Here is an 18908-nt window from a genome sequence, read left to right as displayed (position 1 = left end):
TAGTTTCTCTGCATCGTTTGAGGCAAGATATGCCTGATTTTTGCAATGTTACGTAGATGGAAGTAGGCGGTCCTTGAAATTGATTTTATGTGGGTGTTAAAGGATAAATCCTGATCAAATATAACACCAAGATTCCTTACAGTCTCACTGGAGGCCAAATTAATGCCATCCATAGTTAGTATATCTTTAGATAATTTGTTTCGTAGATTCTTCGGGCCAAGTACAATAACTTCAGTTTTGGTCGTGTTTAACATCAAAAAGTTTAAGGTCATCCACGTTTTTAAGTCCTTAAGGCAGTCTTGAATTTTATTTAGATGATTAATTTCATCAGGCTTGATTGATAAATATAGTTGAGTATCATCCGCATAACAATGAAAATGTACAGAATGATTCCTTATAATATTGCCTAACGGAAGCATATTTAATGTGAACAAAATAGGTCCGAGCACTGAGCCCTGTGACACTCCATGGCTAACTTTGGTTTGCGTGGAAGATTCATCATTGACACGTACAAACTGAGAGCGTTCAGATAGATAGGACCTAAACCAGTCTAAAGCAGTTCCCTGTATGCCAACTAAGTGCTCTAGTCTTTGCAATAGGATATCATGGTCGATAGTATCAAATGCAGCACTGAGATCGAGCAAAACAAGAATAGAGACACGTCCCTTGTCTGAGGCTATTAGAATGTCATTTGTGACTTTAACCAGAGCTGTCTCTGTGCTATGATGTGTTCTAAAGCCAGACTGAAAATCTTCAAATAAATCATTGTTTTTTAAGTAATCACACAACTGTTTTGCGACCGCTTTCTCAAGAATTTTTGAGAGGAACGGAAGATTAGAAATAGGTCTATAATTGGCTAAAACCTCTGGATCGAGGTTGTGCTTTTTAAGAAGCGGTTTTATCACTGCTACTTTGAATGATTGTGGAACATAGCCTGATAATAAAGACATATTCATAATATTTAATAAATAAGTGCTAATTAATGGAAAAACTTCCTTCAACAGCTTAGTTGGAATTGGGTCTAACATACGTTGATGGTTTAGAAGAGAGAATCATTGAATTTAATTGTTCAAGGTTTATGGCTGAAAAGCATTCTAGTTTACTATCTAGTGTAATATTAGAACTTACGTTTCCGGGAGCTGTTGATAACACTATACTGGTCAAAGGCAAGAGGTCATTAATTTTGTTTCTAAGAGTAACAATTTTATCGTTAAAAAAGCACATAAAATCATTACTACTGAGTGCTATGGGAATAGAAGGCTCAATCGAGCTGTGGCTTTCTGTCAGCCTGGCTACAGTGCTGAAAAGAAATCTTGCATTATTCTTATTCTCATCTATTAATGAAGAGTAGTAGGCTGCTCTCGCTTTACGCAGTGCTTTCTTATATTCATTGAGAGTAATATGCCAAATTAAACGAGATTCTTCAAGTTTAGTGGAACGCCATATCCTTTCAAGTTGTCTCGACTTTTGCTTTATTTTGCGGGTTTCGGCATTATGCCATGGAGCTAATCTATGTTGTTTTATTTTCTTCTTTTTCAAAGGAGCAACAGAGTCTAATTTTATTCGCAGCGCATCTGTAGCACTATCAACAACATGATGAATTTGGGGTGGTGTACATTTTGTATAAGTTTCCTCCCTTACATACAGACATGCTATCGAGTTAAGTATTGGTGGAATCTCTTCCTTAAATTTGGCTATAGCACTAACAGATAGGTTTCTGCTGCAGGAGCTTTTGACTAATGCTTTGTAGTCTCGTAACAGTACTTCAAAAGTTACTAAGAAATGGTCGGATAAAGCAGGATTATGCGGTTCGACTAATAGTTGCTCAATTTCAATACCATAAGTCAGAACAAGGTCGAGATTGTGATTATAGCAGTGGGTTGGTTTATTTACACTCTGACAAAAACCAACAGAATCTAATATAGAGTTAAATGCAACAGTAAGGCTATTTTTATCATCGTGATATTGAATGATATTCAATTCCCCACAGTTTCAATTCAAACAAAGGTCTACCTTCAGGGAGAGTGAGCGTCAGGGCTAGCTGTTACAGGTCCATGAGAAAGCATGAAAAGCCTCACGATCTCAGAGTAGGGAGGAAAATAAAAAGTGTTAATCGGTTCAAAGCCTCAATCAGGTTCATGTTCTGGGGTTTTGATGTGGCTAGAGTAGGTAACCTGTGATTTAGGATTCAGATAAGCCCAGCTAGCTGACGTGCTGCAACAGATTACATAGTGACAATACATTAGCTCACATCAACTGGTAGCTAGCTATGTGTGTGTAGCATGAAGGGGATACAGATTTATTTTCGTTTTGTAACCCTCTCGTGTAAAATGATAAATACATTAGCTAAACCCAAACTTAGCTTTCATCAAAGATTCTTAATGAGAGGTTGAAAACCGTCTCTGCTTTCATGGAAACCCCAGAAACTGGTTGTGACGGCTGCTGTTCTTTACTGAATGGTTAGTATAATCCATGTAGGGTCCAATCATTTGTATTGGCCAGTGTTAGGTAAGTGCTGGTTTTGTACCCTACATCTATGTTAAGCTGTTCAACGTTCTACTGACACTATTTTATGTAGTTATAATATAAGATAATACATTGAGAGAGCTGAGACAGGCTATACAAGCGTATCTGTTTGAATGTCCTTAAATTACAGTATTCCAAACAGCAGAACTTCTGTGTATGTGATGTGACTGACAACCTGACATGGTTTAGCCTTTTCCCACACCTACTACTTGCCTGATCAGCCTGCTCTCAGCTTTCTCATTTGTCTGTGTTGTATTGAACCAGTGTCCTAAATGTAAAATGACTGACATTTTGTTTTAAGAACTGTTCACCTGTGGAGATTGCAGTGGCAAAGTGTTCCTGTGTAGCTGGAACAGCACTCTGCAACCACAATGTTGCACTGCTGTTCCAGACCGCACACTACTCCACACTCAACCTGGCTGCTGTACCCCCTGTCCTCAGCTGCACTGAAACAGAGCAACGATGGCACAAGCCAAGAACCATGGTAAGTACAGTATGTGTTCACAACCAATCCACGGTTTAATGAGTATTTATTTTGTGCCAAGAGCTGAGTATGTTGCATCAACGACCTTTTCAATTAATTTGACAATTATTTTGTGTAATTAATAGGGTGTGAAACCAGACAGAGTGAGTGACATGGTGTTCATTTCCACTAAGCCAAAGCAGTTTACAGTTGCTGACGGTGTAAGGTCATATCTATTGTCCTAAGTAATTGTATGTAGCCTGCTACAACTTTGTGATTGTTGTCTGAGTGTAAAATTGTTCTTAAAGTCCTAATTATCATATAAACATGTTCAAAGGAGTACACGTTACAAGGCCGTGCGGGGGGAGCTGCCAGACCCAGATGTCCTCAAAGTCAGCGAGGCATACAAGGACTTCTCAGCAGACATCGCACCACGAAAAAAAAACGAATGGCTCACTACTCAACTCAACGACTAACACTCTTTCAGAGGATATGTTGGAAATGCACACATTATATATATTTTTTGCATCTACTTTCTGGATATTGTACATCTGTTCATCTGTTATATAAACTAGCATTACTTAAATATGCAGAGACTAATTGAAATGTTTAAATATGTATTTTTCCCCCCCGATATAACATCAACCTATGTTTTGTAAAAGTTTATTAAATTAATCTGTAAAATGTTATCATATTGTGGATTTATTAAATTATGTATTTTCCTTTGTTATTTATGTGTGCATTTGTTTTGAGGATATAATTCATTAGTACCTAAACATAGTATGGTATAACTGCTTTTTGTAATGAAATACACAATTGGTTTGGGAGCAAGAAATCTTTTAATCGTTGTTGCCCAGGCTTGCCCAAATAAATGGAAACTTATCTCCCGATTATAACATTGTGTAACTTGCTGCTGTTAAATACCGTCAAACTATGTGCAATATGTGCTTTATGTGCAATATATAGGCTACTTTATATACATATGCCATCTTTAATAACTGTAATATATACCGGGCTACTAAATCCTAAGAACTGCTACAGGATTTGATTTGTAGATTTGATTTGTTTTTTATCTGTATTTTTGAAAATTATGTAACTTTTTATCTTTTTTTTAGCACATTGTTTATTATATTATAACTTAGTACTTTTTAATGCATGTAAGATATTCAACACTAAGCAATGTAGTGCCGACTTTCTTACACGCTGGAAGGCCAATCGCTTTTCTTTACCCCGAAATCTGCTCATTCTTGCTCTCGGTGTGACATGACAAACTGTCAAGCTGTCAAAACTCTGGACTCAAACCGGAAGTACTCGGCCTCACACCCAGCCGCCGGAAGTTGATAGACGCCATCTTGTGCACAGAGCCTATTCAGTGGACTGTAATCGATGCAGGGACGGAGAGAACCATCTTTTTTCTTCACAAAGAAGAAGCCCGCTCCGGCAGGAGAGGAAGACGGACGGACGAGTCCTGCCTTGAGTGAGGTGTCGATGTAATCCTTCATGGACCCCTTTTCTGGAGCTGACAGGGAGTACAGACGGCCCTTGGGAATCGTGGATCCTGGCAACAAGTCTATGGCACAATCATAAGGCCGATGGGGTGGTAGTGCACTCGCCCTAGCTTTACTAAAGACTTCCTTTAGATCATGATAACATGTGGGGACCTTTATAAATCAGGGTAATCAGAAAAATATTCAGAAAGAGGTTCGTTGTGACAGTCTGCTTTAGAAGTGGAGATTTTCCTCAGTATCAACTTACTCTGATCGTGTACACACTTCTGTTTACACAACATTCCCCAATCTTGTACTTTCCCTGACCGCCAATCGATGACAGGATTGTGCAAAAGTAACCAAGGGTAACCTAAAATGATCGGGTGTTGAGCTGATTTAAACACATTAAAAACTATGTTCTCAACATGAGTGTCATTGATTGTCATTCTTACAGGTGTGGTGCAATGAGTCACTGTGAATAGTAGGCGCCCATCTAACGCGTTCGCTTTTAACGGCGAAGGTAATGGCGTCAACGTCAGGTTAAGCCTAAGAGCTAGCTCTTTATCCAAAAAACTCTCATCTGCTCCAGAATCTACACGTGCCCCCTGTTCAATAACCTGATTACCTTCACATAGCATAACTTGAGTTAATGTGCGTGGAGGGAAGTCAAAAAAGTCAGATTGGCTCAACAGTGTCTTCCCTTTCACCGGCGAGCCTGTTCTTTTACTGGACACATGGCTTGTTGATGTTCTACTGTTGACCGCAGTAGAAACATCTTGCCTCCACTAGGCGGCGACGTCGTTCCTCCGGTGAGATTCTGGCCCTGCCGAGCTGCATCGGCTCCTCCGAGTGAATGGGGGGCGCTGTGGCCTCTGAAGCAGGTGAGGAGCCGAATGATGTCCTCCGAACAGGATGAAAAGCTGTTGAGAACCCTCTGGTTCCGCTGGACGAAACGGCAGTCTTCTTTCTTTCTCTATCTCTCTCACAGATGCGATTGTCAATCTTAATAGCAGCCGCTACCATACTTTCTAAGTCTGTGGGAGGATCCATAAGCAATAAATGATCCTTAATTTTCTCTGATAGTCCGTTCCGAAATATGTCCCTTAACGCTGAATCATTCCAATCGCAATCAATAGCCATAGTGCGGAACTCAATTGCATAATCCGCCACTCTGCGTTGATTTTGCTGAATCTATGTCAAATTCTGTGCACTCTCTACAGCTGGTGTGTGATGTGCAAACACTCTTTTAAACGAGTGGATGAACTGAGAGACAGAGTTGCAAGTTGCAGAATTTTTCATCTGTGCAGCCGCACGGCCGGACAGATGAGAAATGATAAATGCAATCTGAGCATAATCAGAGCTATATTAAAGTTAAGTTAAAGTTAAAGCCTTTTATTGTCATTATACACAGAGTATAACGAGATTCAGAGTGCAACTCTGTCCCGGTGTGCAAAAAATACAAACAAATACATAACACTAAAAAACACGGCAATAGGACAGACAACATACAATCATACGGGGGAATAAATAGTTACAAATATTGATGTAAAAATAGTATATAAAGTGCATTAAAAGTGTGTGTATGTGTGAGAATGGTTACAGTTATTGCATTATGTGTGGTGGTTGAGCAGCCTGACGGCCCAGGGGTAGAAACTGTTTTTGAGTCTGTTTGTCCGTGACTTGAAGCTCCTGTCTCTCCTCCCAGAAGGCAGGAGAGAGAACAGTCTGTGACCTGGGTGAGAGCTGTCCTTTATAATTTTGTTAGCTCTGCTGAGGCAGCGGGAGGTGGAGATGTGTTCCAGAGAGGGCAGGGGGCAGCAGATGGTTTTCTCTGCCATCCTGATCACTCTCTGCAGGGCTTTCTTGTCCGCAGCTGAGCATCCTGCATACCACCCCGAGATGGAGTATGACAGCACGCTCTCGATGGTCGCCCGGTAGAAGGACACCAGCAGCTTCTTGTTCAGTCGGGTTCTCCGAAGCACCCTCAGGAAGTGTAGTCGCTGCTGGGCCTTCTTAACTGCTGCAGTGGTGTGTGCTGTCCAGCTGAGGCTCTCCAAGATGTGAACCCCCAGGAACTTAAAGGTGGAGACCCTCTCCACTCTCTCTCCATTGAGGTGAAAGGGGGTGGGTTCTGGACGGTACTTTCGGAAGTCTATGATGATTTATTTTGTTTTGCTTGTGTTCAGATGCAGATTGTTTGCTGAACACCACACAGACAGCTTCAGGATCTCGTCTCTGTATGCCGACTCGTCGTCTCCCTTATATATTTGGCCGACCACAGTGGTGACATCTGCAAATTTGATAATGGAGTTGGAGGGGTGAATGGGAGAGCAGTCGTGTGTGTAGAGAGCGTAGAGTAGAGGGCTCAGCACGCAGCCCTGCGGGGAGCCAGTGCTGAGGGTGCGGGTGGAGGAGCAATAAGGGCCTATTTTCACTGTCTGAGGACGGTCTGTAAGGAAATTATTTATCCAGGCGCATAAGATGGAGGGGAAACCTAGGCTTGACAGTTTTTCCACTAGTATGTCAGGTATGATGGTGTTAAAAGCTGAGCTAAAATCGACAAACAGCATCCTTATATAGTTGCCTGGGCCTTCTAGGTAGCTCACAGCTGTGTGAAGGACCGTGGCGATGGCATCATCCGTGGATCTGTTGGCTCTATAGGCGAACTGATGAGGGTCGAGGGTGGGTGGGAGGCTGGCTTTGATGTAGTCGGCTATATATGTAGGGCATTAACTTAAAGTGTAGATCGCACTGAGTCAGAAAGGATCTACAGTCATTGGAATCTCCGGAAAACGTATCTGGAGGGGCCAAGCGAGGCAACGGGACAGCATGAGATCCAGGAAGCGGCGCCGCTGTAGTAGGAGGGGCTGCCAGCTGTTGAGGATGAGCCGCAGCATCAGGTAATGCCGGAGCAGTGGCACCGGCGTCCAGGCGTGCCAGCACCCGATGCACCGCCTCCGCCATGTCGCTGATTTGGGTGTTGACAGAGGCTTGGAGTCCATGTTGCTGCTCCGCCAGGTCCCTCACTGCCTGGTGTATGACAGAGAACTTCTCCTCATGATGGTCTATACCAGGGGTACTCAAATACAAATCTTAAAGGTCCAAAATAAATGTTTCAATAAGACAAAGGTCCGTTTATTACGGTCATTCAAACTTTTAAACAATTGCAACAAGATTCTTAACACGAGGTTGCAAAAAGAATCTGTATGCAGCAGTTTTCATTGTTATTGTGTCTGTGCTTGACCCCTCAGAGTCGCAGTGTAAGAGCTGCACAGTTATGAATAAAGGCAGCTGCACCCTCTTTCATTCAGCATTCCCATTATTGCTTTATAAATGTCTTGCCCCCTTGTGTGTCCACTGAGGTTCGTCAGGCCCAACACATCTTCAACAAACTCCCCCTTTGCCTCATCATAACAACTCACAAACACCAGCAACTGAGCATTGTCAGTGGTGTCAGTCATGGCCGTATCCACCATTGAGGTCACCGAGGTCTGGACCTCTGTAATTTTTTTCCGAGCTGTGTATAACAAAACTTGTGAAATAATTGCACTAAACGGGGTTCTTTGTAGTACTTCCATTTACTGACCATGGGGGCGCTGCATAACTACGTAGCCTCTGTTAAAGCAAACAGAAGAAGACGACATGTATCAACAAACCACCGCAGCTCGGACTTGAACCGGAGCAGCGGAGGAGTGATGAGGTATCTAGAGATCTGAGTCCAGTGGGCTGCTTGTGTTTCCAGTGCATGACATTAAGGATTTTGGGAGATGGCCCTGTGGGCCATCTAAGCTAATTTACAGATGGCCCTGAGCCCAATGGAGATTGCCCTGAAAAATGCGGACGTAATGACGCACGAAGGGTTTGGGGGGCCTCCCCCTAGAACATTTAGATGTTTGCAGGTCTTAGATGCTGTCTGGTGCATTCTCTACTGAATTATAAGATGAACCACCAAAATATTATATTGTACAATTTCAATTTTATTCTTCATTTCACTTGTTTGTTTGTTCTTGTTTGTGTTTGCTCGCTTGCCCTGCATAGCTATAAGAAACACTTTGTTGTTGGTCAAGACACTTTCCATCTGATGAAGGCAAATGCCTTCCCAGATGTAAAAAAGTAGAAAACATTACATTCAGTTATAACTGCGAAAACAAACATTATTTGCACTATTATGGCCCCTGTTAAAAATGTTTGTAATGTTATCTACTGTAAGTTGGTCGAACGAATGCCTCCTCATCCGGAAGCTGACCGAGCAGACCCGAGCAGCAGTCGAGAGGAGCCGAGCGCATCCGCGAAGCACACAAAATGGCGACGTCAGAGTTCCCGTTAGCCGGCAAATCTAAATCTCTTCGGTCAAAATGTCCGGTCAAAATAATTTCCCTTTAGCGCAATACCGCTTCAGTTGCGCCACTTATGTGACAGACAAGAAAGTATGTGACAGACAAGAATAGTCAATTCTAGTGTCTAACACTTAATGTGGAGAAAGAGATGTCCTGTATGGGTTGATTGTGCGTTGATCTGTTGGTAATGCCTCGGGGTTCCGGTGGGCATGTAAACAAATGCATAATGCTGCGCTATACTTTGTGGCCTCACCCAGTTGCATAGCGACACTTATTGTTTAGGTGTCTTTTAATAAGCAGGTAGTCATATCATTAGCTAGAACTAGCTGGATCTGATCGATATGGACATAAACGCGAGTGAAGTCTAATCTGACGGGAGAGAGAGATCAGCTGAGCAGGCTGACGAGTGGACACGCAGCTCTACATGATCACATGCAGCGGTGAGCGGACAAAACACACACTTCAGGTTAGAATATCACACGTAGCTATTTTAATTACCTCTCAAACTACCTAAAATAGTTATACATATGTTTAGTTTTACTGTCGGGTCACTCATTACTGGATCCGCGAGCTGCATGATACTGGCATAATAGATTGCCCGATAGGGCAACCAGCAGGTGAGGCTTCATTGCCCGAGCTAAATACTAGATGGCCCCGGGCCATCGGGCAGTCCTTAATGTCGAGCCCTGGTTTCTGTTCATCAGGACATCATATGAGCAGCAGATCCTGTGTGAACGCTCTACGTTAGCCAGTGGACGTCCGACAATATGCACACTAACTTATATTGCAGCTATCGGCTATACTTTGGTTTAAATTGCGTGAATAAACTAGCGAGCTTTAGAGAGCTAAAGTTAATTACATTCATCCAATGTCAGAAGGATTACTTTTTAACAAACGTTGTAATGCTTTTCTTTCATTTCAATTTGAGTAAAACATTGAAGATATAACATTGTATTGTTTTCTTTTTACACTGACTCAAATATAATGAAAAGACTACGTCAGTCGAAGCTCAGCGTTGGTAAGGAAGAGACAGGACGAGCAGAGAGAGAGAGAGAGAAAGTGATAGAAGTCAGGGAGGAACTGGAGTCACACAAAAATAATGTAGGCTTAATAAGCCCATCTATTTATCTATCTATTTATCTATAACAGGGGTACTCAAATACAAATCTTAAAGGTCCAAAATAAATGTTTCAATAAGACAAAGGTCCGTTTATTACGGTCATTCAAACTTTTAAACAATTGCAACAAGATTCTTAACACGAGGTTGCAAAAACAAAAATAATCTGTATGCAGCAGTTTTCATTGTTATTGTGTCTGTGCTTGACCCCTCAGAGACGCAGTGTAAGAGCTGCACAGTTAGGAATAAAGGCAGCTGCACCCTCTTTCATTCAGCATTCCCATTATTGCTTTATAAATGTCTTGCCCCCTTGTGTGTCCACTGAGGTTCGTCAGGCCCAACACATCTTCAACAAACTCCCCCTTTGCCTCATCATAAAAACTCACAAACACCAGCAACTGAGCATTGTCAGTGGTGTCAGTGGACTCACCCACAGCTAAGGAAATGCACTGTGCATTTTTTATTCCATCACAAAGCTGATGAATCAAATCACCAGCCAGTATTTATGTTCTTCTGGTTGCTGTGGAATCTGAGAGGGGGATTTGCTTGATTTGACCTGTTATTTCCTCTTTTTGTTTGCCTTCAACATGGTCTCCATCACTTCAGTCATGCATTCTTTTATACTGCAGTTATTATCCAGTGGAAGGTCCTTACCTACTGGCTTAGTTAAATCAAAGTGGTTACTTTTTTTTGGCTGGGCAGTGTAGTTTTACACACCGTCTTATTTGACTTTCTCAGGACTTAAAACAGTTTTTGGGGGGCAGACCCCCTCAAAGAAAACAATTTATTTACACACGTAAGGTCATCATCTTAATAGTTGTGTATGCTCATCCGTGAGCAGAGCATCAAGTTGACATGTCTATTACAGCTGAATGTGGCGATTACCATGTTGTTCAGCAAAACGCCTCACAAACGTATTAAGATCAACAGCTTTAGTGCGTTTTGATTCAATGCTGAGTACAGTCAAACTGACAGTCTCTTCTCTGTCATTGTAGACCGCAAATACCTCATTCCTTCAGTGCTTGGGTCCGAATGCTTCTCGTTTTGCGCCGTCCAGTTAAAAATGAAATCGCCGCCAAATCGTATGTCCACGCTCGCGCCAGGACCGGGGGAGGGGTTACATGACGTGCATCTTGTGCTGCATTCACTTGCACTCGGACATTAGAGACTTTCTCTCATAAATGTCCGATGAGCCACAACTTTTCTTTCAAAACAAAGCTGCCAACTGGGGTGGCAGCTGGGGTGGCAAGGCCTATTTTTAGGGTGTCAGTTGCCACCCCGGTAGGTGAAACAAGGCTACTAGCTACAGTACAGATGGAACTAGATGAGCTGTTAACTCTCGCTCTGAATTTTTGTTGTTTTTGTTTTAATTCTCGCTCTGACTTAGACAGGTTGAAAGAGACACACACATTTTTCCCACCCGCATTCCGCGAAGACCCGCCCTACTGTGCCTCTGATTCGCAGATTGTTTGGGGGGAAAAAACGCTGACTGGATGCTGAATGTGATTGGACCAAAGCGTTGACACACACAGGTGGAACACAGTGGAACAGTCAGACATGCAGAGCGCTGTTTGCAGTGGACATAGCGGAGAATTTTGACTCGTTGCGAATGCGTTGTGGCGATGTCTCACATATAATACAGAGAGATCATACATATGAAAAGTATAATTTGCTCAGAGTCCGGAGACAGTGCTGGTTCGGTCCGGATCCGGACCGGAGTCCGTAGTTTGAGGATGCCTGATCTATAACAATGGTCTTCATTTACAATATGCATCATTTTAAAACATACATCTATTGCAGTTATGATAACATACAATTGTATAAAACACAATTTGCTTACATCTTTGTTCTCTTTTGAGAATCAAATAAAACAGATTTAAATTAAAAAAGAATGCAAACAAACAAGTGAAATGAACTAAATGGCTGAATTTCTTTTAATTCACTGGCAGGAGCGACAAGTGAGGAGGAGGAGCAAAAGGTGAACAACGAGGGAGAGGTTGAACAAAGAGAGAGAGTAGAGGACAGAGAGAGTAATGAACAGGAAGAAGACAGAGAGTCTAAAGACGATGGAAGAGAGGCTGCAGGTTATGGAAAGGAGAGAGACGTGGAAAATGAATGTTGACAATGTGTTGTGATCATTTTAGCCTCTTCTGCATGTCCAGATCATTCATAGTAACAATCAACTGATTCTTATGCATACACTTTCAAAAATAATGTATGCTGCAGCCCACTGACATGGTTTGAAATCAATATATTATCCAATATGTGACCCCCCACAGGACTTAAACAGCACCTAACTAGATCATGAAAATCCCAAAAATCTGGGGGGTATCCCCCGAACCCCCCTAGCATGGTTGGACCTCGGTATTTAGGAAATCCTGGATACGGCCCTGGTGTCAGTAGACTCACCCACAGCTAAGGAAATGCACTGTGCATTTTCTATTCCATCACAAAGCTGATTAATCAAATCACCAGCCAGTATTTATGTTCTTCTGGTTGCTGTGGAATCTGAGAGGGGGATATGCTTGATTTGACCTGTTATTTCCTTTTTGTTTGCCTTCAACATGGTCTCCATCACTTCAGTCATGCATTCTTTTATACTCAGTAATTATCCAGTGGAAAGTCCTTACCTACTCGCCTAGTTAAATCAAAGTGGTTACTTTTTTTTGGCTGGGCAGTGTAGTTTTACACACCGTCTTATTTGACTTTCTCAGGACCTAAAAACTGAGAAAGTTTTAAAGAAAGAAAAAAATATATTTACACACGTAAGGTCATCATCTTAACAGTTTTGTATGCTCATCCGTGAGCAGAGCATCAAGTTGACATGTCTATTACAGCTGAATGCGGCGATTACCATTTTGTTCAGCAAAACGCCTCACAAACGTATTAAGATCAACAGCTTTAGTGCGTTTTGATTCAATGCACAGCCAAATACCTCATTCCTTCAGTGCTTGGGTCCGAATGCTTCTCGTTTTGCGTCGTCCCGTTCAAATGAAATCGCCGCCAATCATATGTCCATGCTCGCGCCAGGACCGGGGGAGGGGTTACATGACGTACATCTTGTGCTGCATTCACTTGCACTCGGACATTAGAGACTTTCTCTCATAAATGTCCGATGAGCCACAACTTTTCTTTCAAAACAAAGCTGCCAACTGGGGTGGCAGCTGGGGTAGCAAGGTCTATTTTTAGGGTGTCAGTTGCCACCCCGGTAGGTGAAACTAGGCTACTAGCTACAGTACAGATGGAACTAGATGAGCTGTTAACCTCTTAAGCCCTGAGCCTGTTTTTAAGGTTTCAGGCTCGAAAATGCTATGCCCAAAACAAATGACTATAACTTAACTTCTAAAAGGGTTATATGAATAATTTATTTTTTCAAAGCAAGGTTACAACTGTGAGTTGGATGTAGAAGTGTCATAATTAATATAGATATTTCTCAGTCAGAGTAAATTCAGATGGAACATAGTAAAAAAAGGTAAATTCTTACCCCCGCCTAAAAAAAAACATTACTTATAGTGGAAACTACCCATGAATGATGGGATAGTAGACTAAAAGCTTTAGGAATCCAAAGTATAACATATAATAAGTACCCTGTATCAAGATTGAGGCAAAACAAGTTAAATTTGACCTTTTTAGAGAGGTTTAGCTAAAAGTAGTCCAGGCGGACTGACCTTTGGGCACATTTGGATACCATCAGTGCCATTTGACCTTCTTCAGGTACCATACTGTAAAAATCATTTTATTATCACTACAGGTAATCATTCCATCCAAATACAAGTGTTTTTAAAAAAAAATAAAAAAAATAAAAATTACATTTTGTTTGTAAATTGTGTGTGTGTGTGTGTGTGTGTGTGTGTGTGTGTGTGTGTGTGTGTGTGTGTGTGTGTGTGTGTGTGTGTGTGTGTGTGTGTGTGTGTGTGTGTGTGTGTGTGTGTGTGTGTGTGTGTGTGTGTGTGTGTGTGTGTGTGTGTGTGTGTGTGTGTGTGTGTGTGTGTGTGTGTGTGTGTGTGTGTGTGTGTGTGTGTGTGTGTGTGTGTGTGTGTGGGGAGTGTGGGGAGTGTGTGTGGACTTTGCCACAGCCCTTACATGTGTATCACCCGACTAACACTTCTAGGAAGGTTTACTTACACAATAACAATTAGGAAACACTTGTCTCTTGTCTTGAGCAGATTTATTTCAAAAATAACACAAAAAAGACACTAAAACCAAAATAACACTGCAAGCATTTTTTTTGTAAATACTGGCAAAAAAGAAAAAATGTACACAACCTGAATGTGTTTAGTGTTTTTGAATTGAGGCACCGGGCACTTAGTGCAGTAGATAGGTCTTCACCGTTGTGTTGCCAGCATCAGAGCACCTCCTGAGCGCGGTGGCATCTTCCCCATAATACTTGGGAATGCATACGAGTGATGATGCAGCAAGCTGCTCCCTGAAAGACTTCTGGGTGTGTGGCTTCGTCCTGCCGGGGTCACCCCTCATCTTGTGCAGCTCCTTGTGGAGAAGGAAGCTGTTCACCACTGCAATGTCCAGAAAATGTTAAAAAAAAAAGGTCTTGTACCATTTCATGGTTTTGTGGTGAACGCTGTAGTACCCAATCAAAGCATCGGACACATCCACACAGCCCATGCTTCTGTTGTAGTCCATCACAGTGTCAGGAACGGTAACAACCTTAGTCTTCCACACACCAGCCCGTTTCACTTTCCTCCTGACAGTCTGTCCACTGAATCAGAAGATGCAGAGGGAGGCTGAGTTAGTACTGGTGCAGACGTCCGGCGGCGTAGCTTGGATGTTGATGGCTCTGGGGCAACTGTATGCTGATCTGATGCACGTCGTAGCTCGGATGAGGCAGATGTTGATGGCTGTGATCCAGAAGCCATTTGATACTCGTCTACATCACTGTGAAAACAAATGTGGAAAAAACAATTACTTTGATTACTTCACTGGCTTATTCTTTCAAAAATGTAACTCAAATCAGAAATAATTCCTCCATTTAGCGTGTGTGAAATAACAGTATACATATATATGTGTGTATACTGTTATTTCATATATATATACTATAGCGTGTGTGAAATAACCGTATAGCCTACATATATATATATATATATATATATATATATATATATATACATATATATATATATATTAGTGCTGTAAAAATTATCGCGTTAACGGCGGTAATTAATTTTTTGAATTAATTGCGTTAAAATATTTAACGCATTTAACGCATGTGCAGAATGGCCCGCCCCATACGTGCCACCAGTGGCAGCGCCAGGGTATGGCTGGGGTAGGCTACACCCATACCAAGAAATGGCTTAGCCCCACCATGAAAAATGATGTTAAAGTAAGCAAAATAAAGTCTGCCAACTCGCGCGGAGTAAATTGCACAGACAGCAGTTAGTAAGATTGATTTCAGTAGCCACGGTTTTGAAAACTTTTGTCACGTAGTGATCGTCTTCTTAATAGAACATCTTTGATAACGGCGTGGTGTTGTTGCAGGAAGTCCCGACGGAGAATACTTTTGCTGTAGTACAGGGGTGCACATAACTGGTACGCAGGTTATGTGCGTAATCTCTCTGAAATGCGTACCGTCACTTGTGTCACAAAGCGCATTTGCGTACCGACGTACTTGTGAAGCTTTTCCAGAAGGTGGTTAGATCACCGGACGACAGAGTCGGTCTCCGTGTGCACAGACAGGGCTGCTGTTAACGTCGGTCTGTACAACGGAATTGTGCCAAAACTACGCCAACCGGCTACGGAGGGAGACTCCCCCCCCTTCACTGGAGAACTGTGCTAAAACAGCTGATCACAACGTTCACACTCTGTGGTCACGAAGTACTCCACTAGCCGCCGCCCCCCCCCCGTCGACTTTCCTGAAGTACTCCCCCGTTGATAGAAATCAACACGTAATGAATTAAGACCCCACGGTTTGATGATTGATAGGTGTGTGGGTTGTCTTTCATTTTGACACGCAGAAAAATGTTATAATAAACATAGATACTGTATGTTAAATGGATATATCCGCCTTCTTTCATTTATCTTTCCATTCCCACAACAATATACATAAATAAATGGCATATTTTGGAAAATAGTTCGAATGGTGATTAATCATGATTAATACATTTTAAGCTGTGATTAATCTGATTAAAAAATGTAATCGTTTGACAGCCCTAATATATATATATATATATATGTGTATACTGTTATTTCACACACGCTATAGTATATATATATATATTAGGGCTGTCAAACGATTACAATTTGTAATCAGATTAATCATGTATACTGTTATTTCACACACGCTATAGTATATATATATATATATATATATATATATATATATATATTAGGGCTGTCAAACGATTACAATTTTTAATCAGATTAATCACAGCTTAAAAATTAATTAATCATGATTAATCACCATTCGAACTATTTTCCAAAATATGCCATTTATTTATGTATATTGTTGTGGGAATGGAAAGAAGGCGGATATATCCATTTAACATACAGTATCTATGTTTATTATAACATTTTCTGCGTGTCAAAATGAAAGACAACCCACACACCTATCAATCATCAAACCGTGGGGCAGGGGCAGTGCCAGGGGGGAGCTAGGGGGTGCTGAAGCACCCCCCAGGATTGCCAAAGCACCCCCTAAGCACCCCCAAGAAATATCTTTTTTTTTATATAAAATTATTATTATTATTTTTATTAAATTAGAAAAATTATTGATCACATCAATGCAAATGTGAAACAAACTCGTTTTTTTTACCAAAAACATAAAGCCAACACAGGTGATATGATTAGGCCAATGGCCAGCACCCATTAGATTTTTGACCTACCCATAGGCTAAATTACTTTGTGACACTTGAGTGACGTTAGCTAGAGCGCCAAATTATTAGCTAACGTGGATGTTGAGCAAAGTGAAAAATGGATCGTTTTTTAGTCCTAAAACGTCCACGTGTAAGCGAGAGGGATTCTGAATCTGCACATAATAGGCATCGTGAGGCAGAGGCTGAAGGTGTCACGCTCACCGACCAGGAGGAGGACCAAGAAAAGCCGTGGGTGGATGGAGATGAGGAGGAAGGAGCTGAAATGCCCAGCCCCGCGGCTGCACCTGCTGCTGCTGCTGCTGCGGAGGAGGAGGAGGACATAAGTAACAATCCTCAAGAGGGCCCAAGACGGCCAATTCTTCAAAAATACCCCACACGGCCATTTGGAAATCAGCAGAGATGTTTCTATAAAGGCTGGATGGATCAACATGTATGGTTAGAATACAGCGTGTCCAAAGACGCAGCGTTTTGCTTTGCTTGTCGGCACTTTTCAAAACGAGTGCACGGAGTGCAACCAGCATTCATCTGCAACGGGTTCAACAACTGGCGAAAAGCATCAGCGACTCTGAACACTCATCATGAAAGTGCGGCGCACAAGTTTGCTATGGAAACATGGAGTGAGTTTAAACAAAAACAGACAAGTGGCTCAAAAATAGCAAACATGATTGACAAGGGACATTCAGCTTTGGTTATGGAGAACCGAAAGTACATGCAGGCCGTGGTTGAAAGCCTTCGCTATACCGCTTGTCAGGGAATCGCACAGCGAGGTCACAGCGAGGGTGGGGACTCCTCCTCTAATAGGGGTAATTTTATCGAGCTTTTGCACCTCATCAAACTGTTTGATGTTACAGTGGATACAAAATTGGCAAGCAATCCATCAAATGCCAAATACACTCACCATGACATACAGAACAAATTATTTAATATAATGGCTGATATGATACGAAAATAAATAAGTGATGAGGTGGGGGAGGCAGAGTACTTTTGCTGTTTTGGTGGATGAAAGTAAAGACATTAGTAAGAAGGAACAGATTTCAGTGATCGTGCGGTATTTACAGCCACTGACAGAGACGTTGCATGAGGAATTCTTGCATTTCACCCCAGCAGATGGGTTAGACGCAGACTCACTACTAAACAGCATAAAGCTTACACTCAGTCAGTGTAATATAGACATTAATGGTTGTGTTGGCCAGTGCTATGACGGAGCATCTGTAATGTCAGGATGTAACAATGGAGTGCAGGAAAAGTTCAGGAAAGAAGTGCCACAGGCAATTTATATACATTGCCATGCTCATAGGCTCAACTTGGTGCTGGTGGACTGTGTGCATAATGTCAACGCTGCAGCAGAGTTTTTTGAGACACTACAAATGCTCTACACGTTTTTCTCTGGGTCAGTGGTGCACGATCTGTTCATGAAAAAACAAAAGGAACTCGAGCCAACAGCACAGTGCGTAGAACTCAAGAAGCTGAGTGATACTCGCTGGGCATGCCAATATACTGCAATCTGGGCAGTCAATAAAACTCTCCCAGCAATACTGGCTACCCTGCGTGACATCATCGGCCTGTCAAATCCACACCGGAGGACAGAGGCGAGAGCTCTCAGTGCAATCATGGACGAGACATTTGTTGTACATCTCATTATTTTCAAAGATGTATTCAGAACAACCAAGTTCATGTCGGATCAGCTTCAGTCCGCCACTTTTGATCTTGAAGCGGCAGATGATCTGGCCCAGTCTGTTACCACTGCCATATCTGAAAAGCGGACCGAGGACAAGTGGAGGGAAATCAGAAATTAAGCAGAAAGTCTGTGCGTGAAGGCAGGAATTGCACCACAGACGCAACGTGAGAGAAGGCGGGCCCAAACATCTCGACATCTGGAGGGGTTTGTAGTGGAAGCCCCGTTAGAAAGAGCACGCTTAGAAACAGATGACCTGAGAACACACTCGTTCTATCCTGTTATAGACAGGTTGTTAATGGAGATGAAACGTCGCTTTTCAACAGAAACCAATGAAGTACTGAGAGGTGTGTCCGCCCTGAGCCCCAAACACACATCATTTCTGGACAAAAAAATGATACTGCCCATGGCCCGCCACTATGGAATCAGTGAGGAAAACCTGTCTGCAGAGCTTTACCAAGTTCGCCGGCTGTTGC

This window comes from Gymnodraco acuticeps, unplaced genomic scaffold, assembly GCF_902827175.1.
Source record: "Gymnodraco acuticeps unplaced genomic scaffold, fGymAcu1.1, whole genome shotgun sequence".
Classification (NCBI taxonomy): Eukaryota; Metazoa; Chordata; class Actinopteri; order Perciformes; family Bathydraconidae; genus Gymnodraco; species Gymnodraco acuticeps.
Note: the sequence above shows the minus strand (reverse complement) of the source record.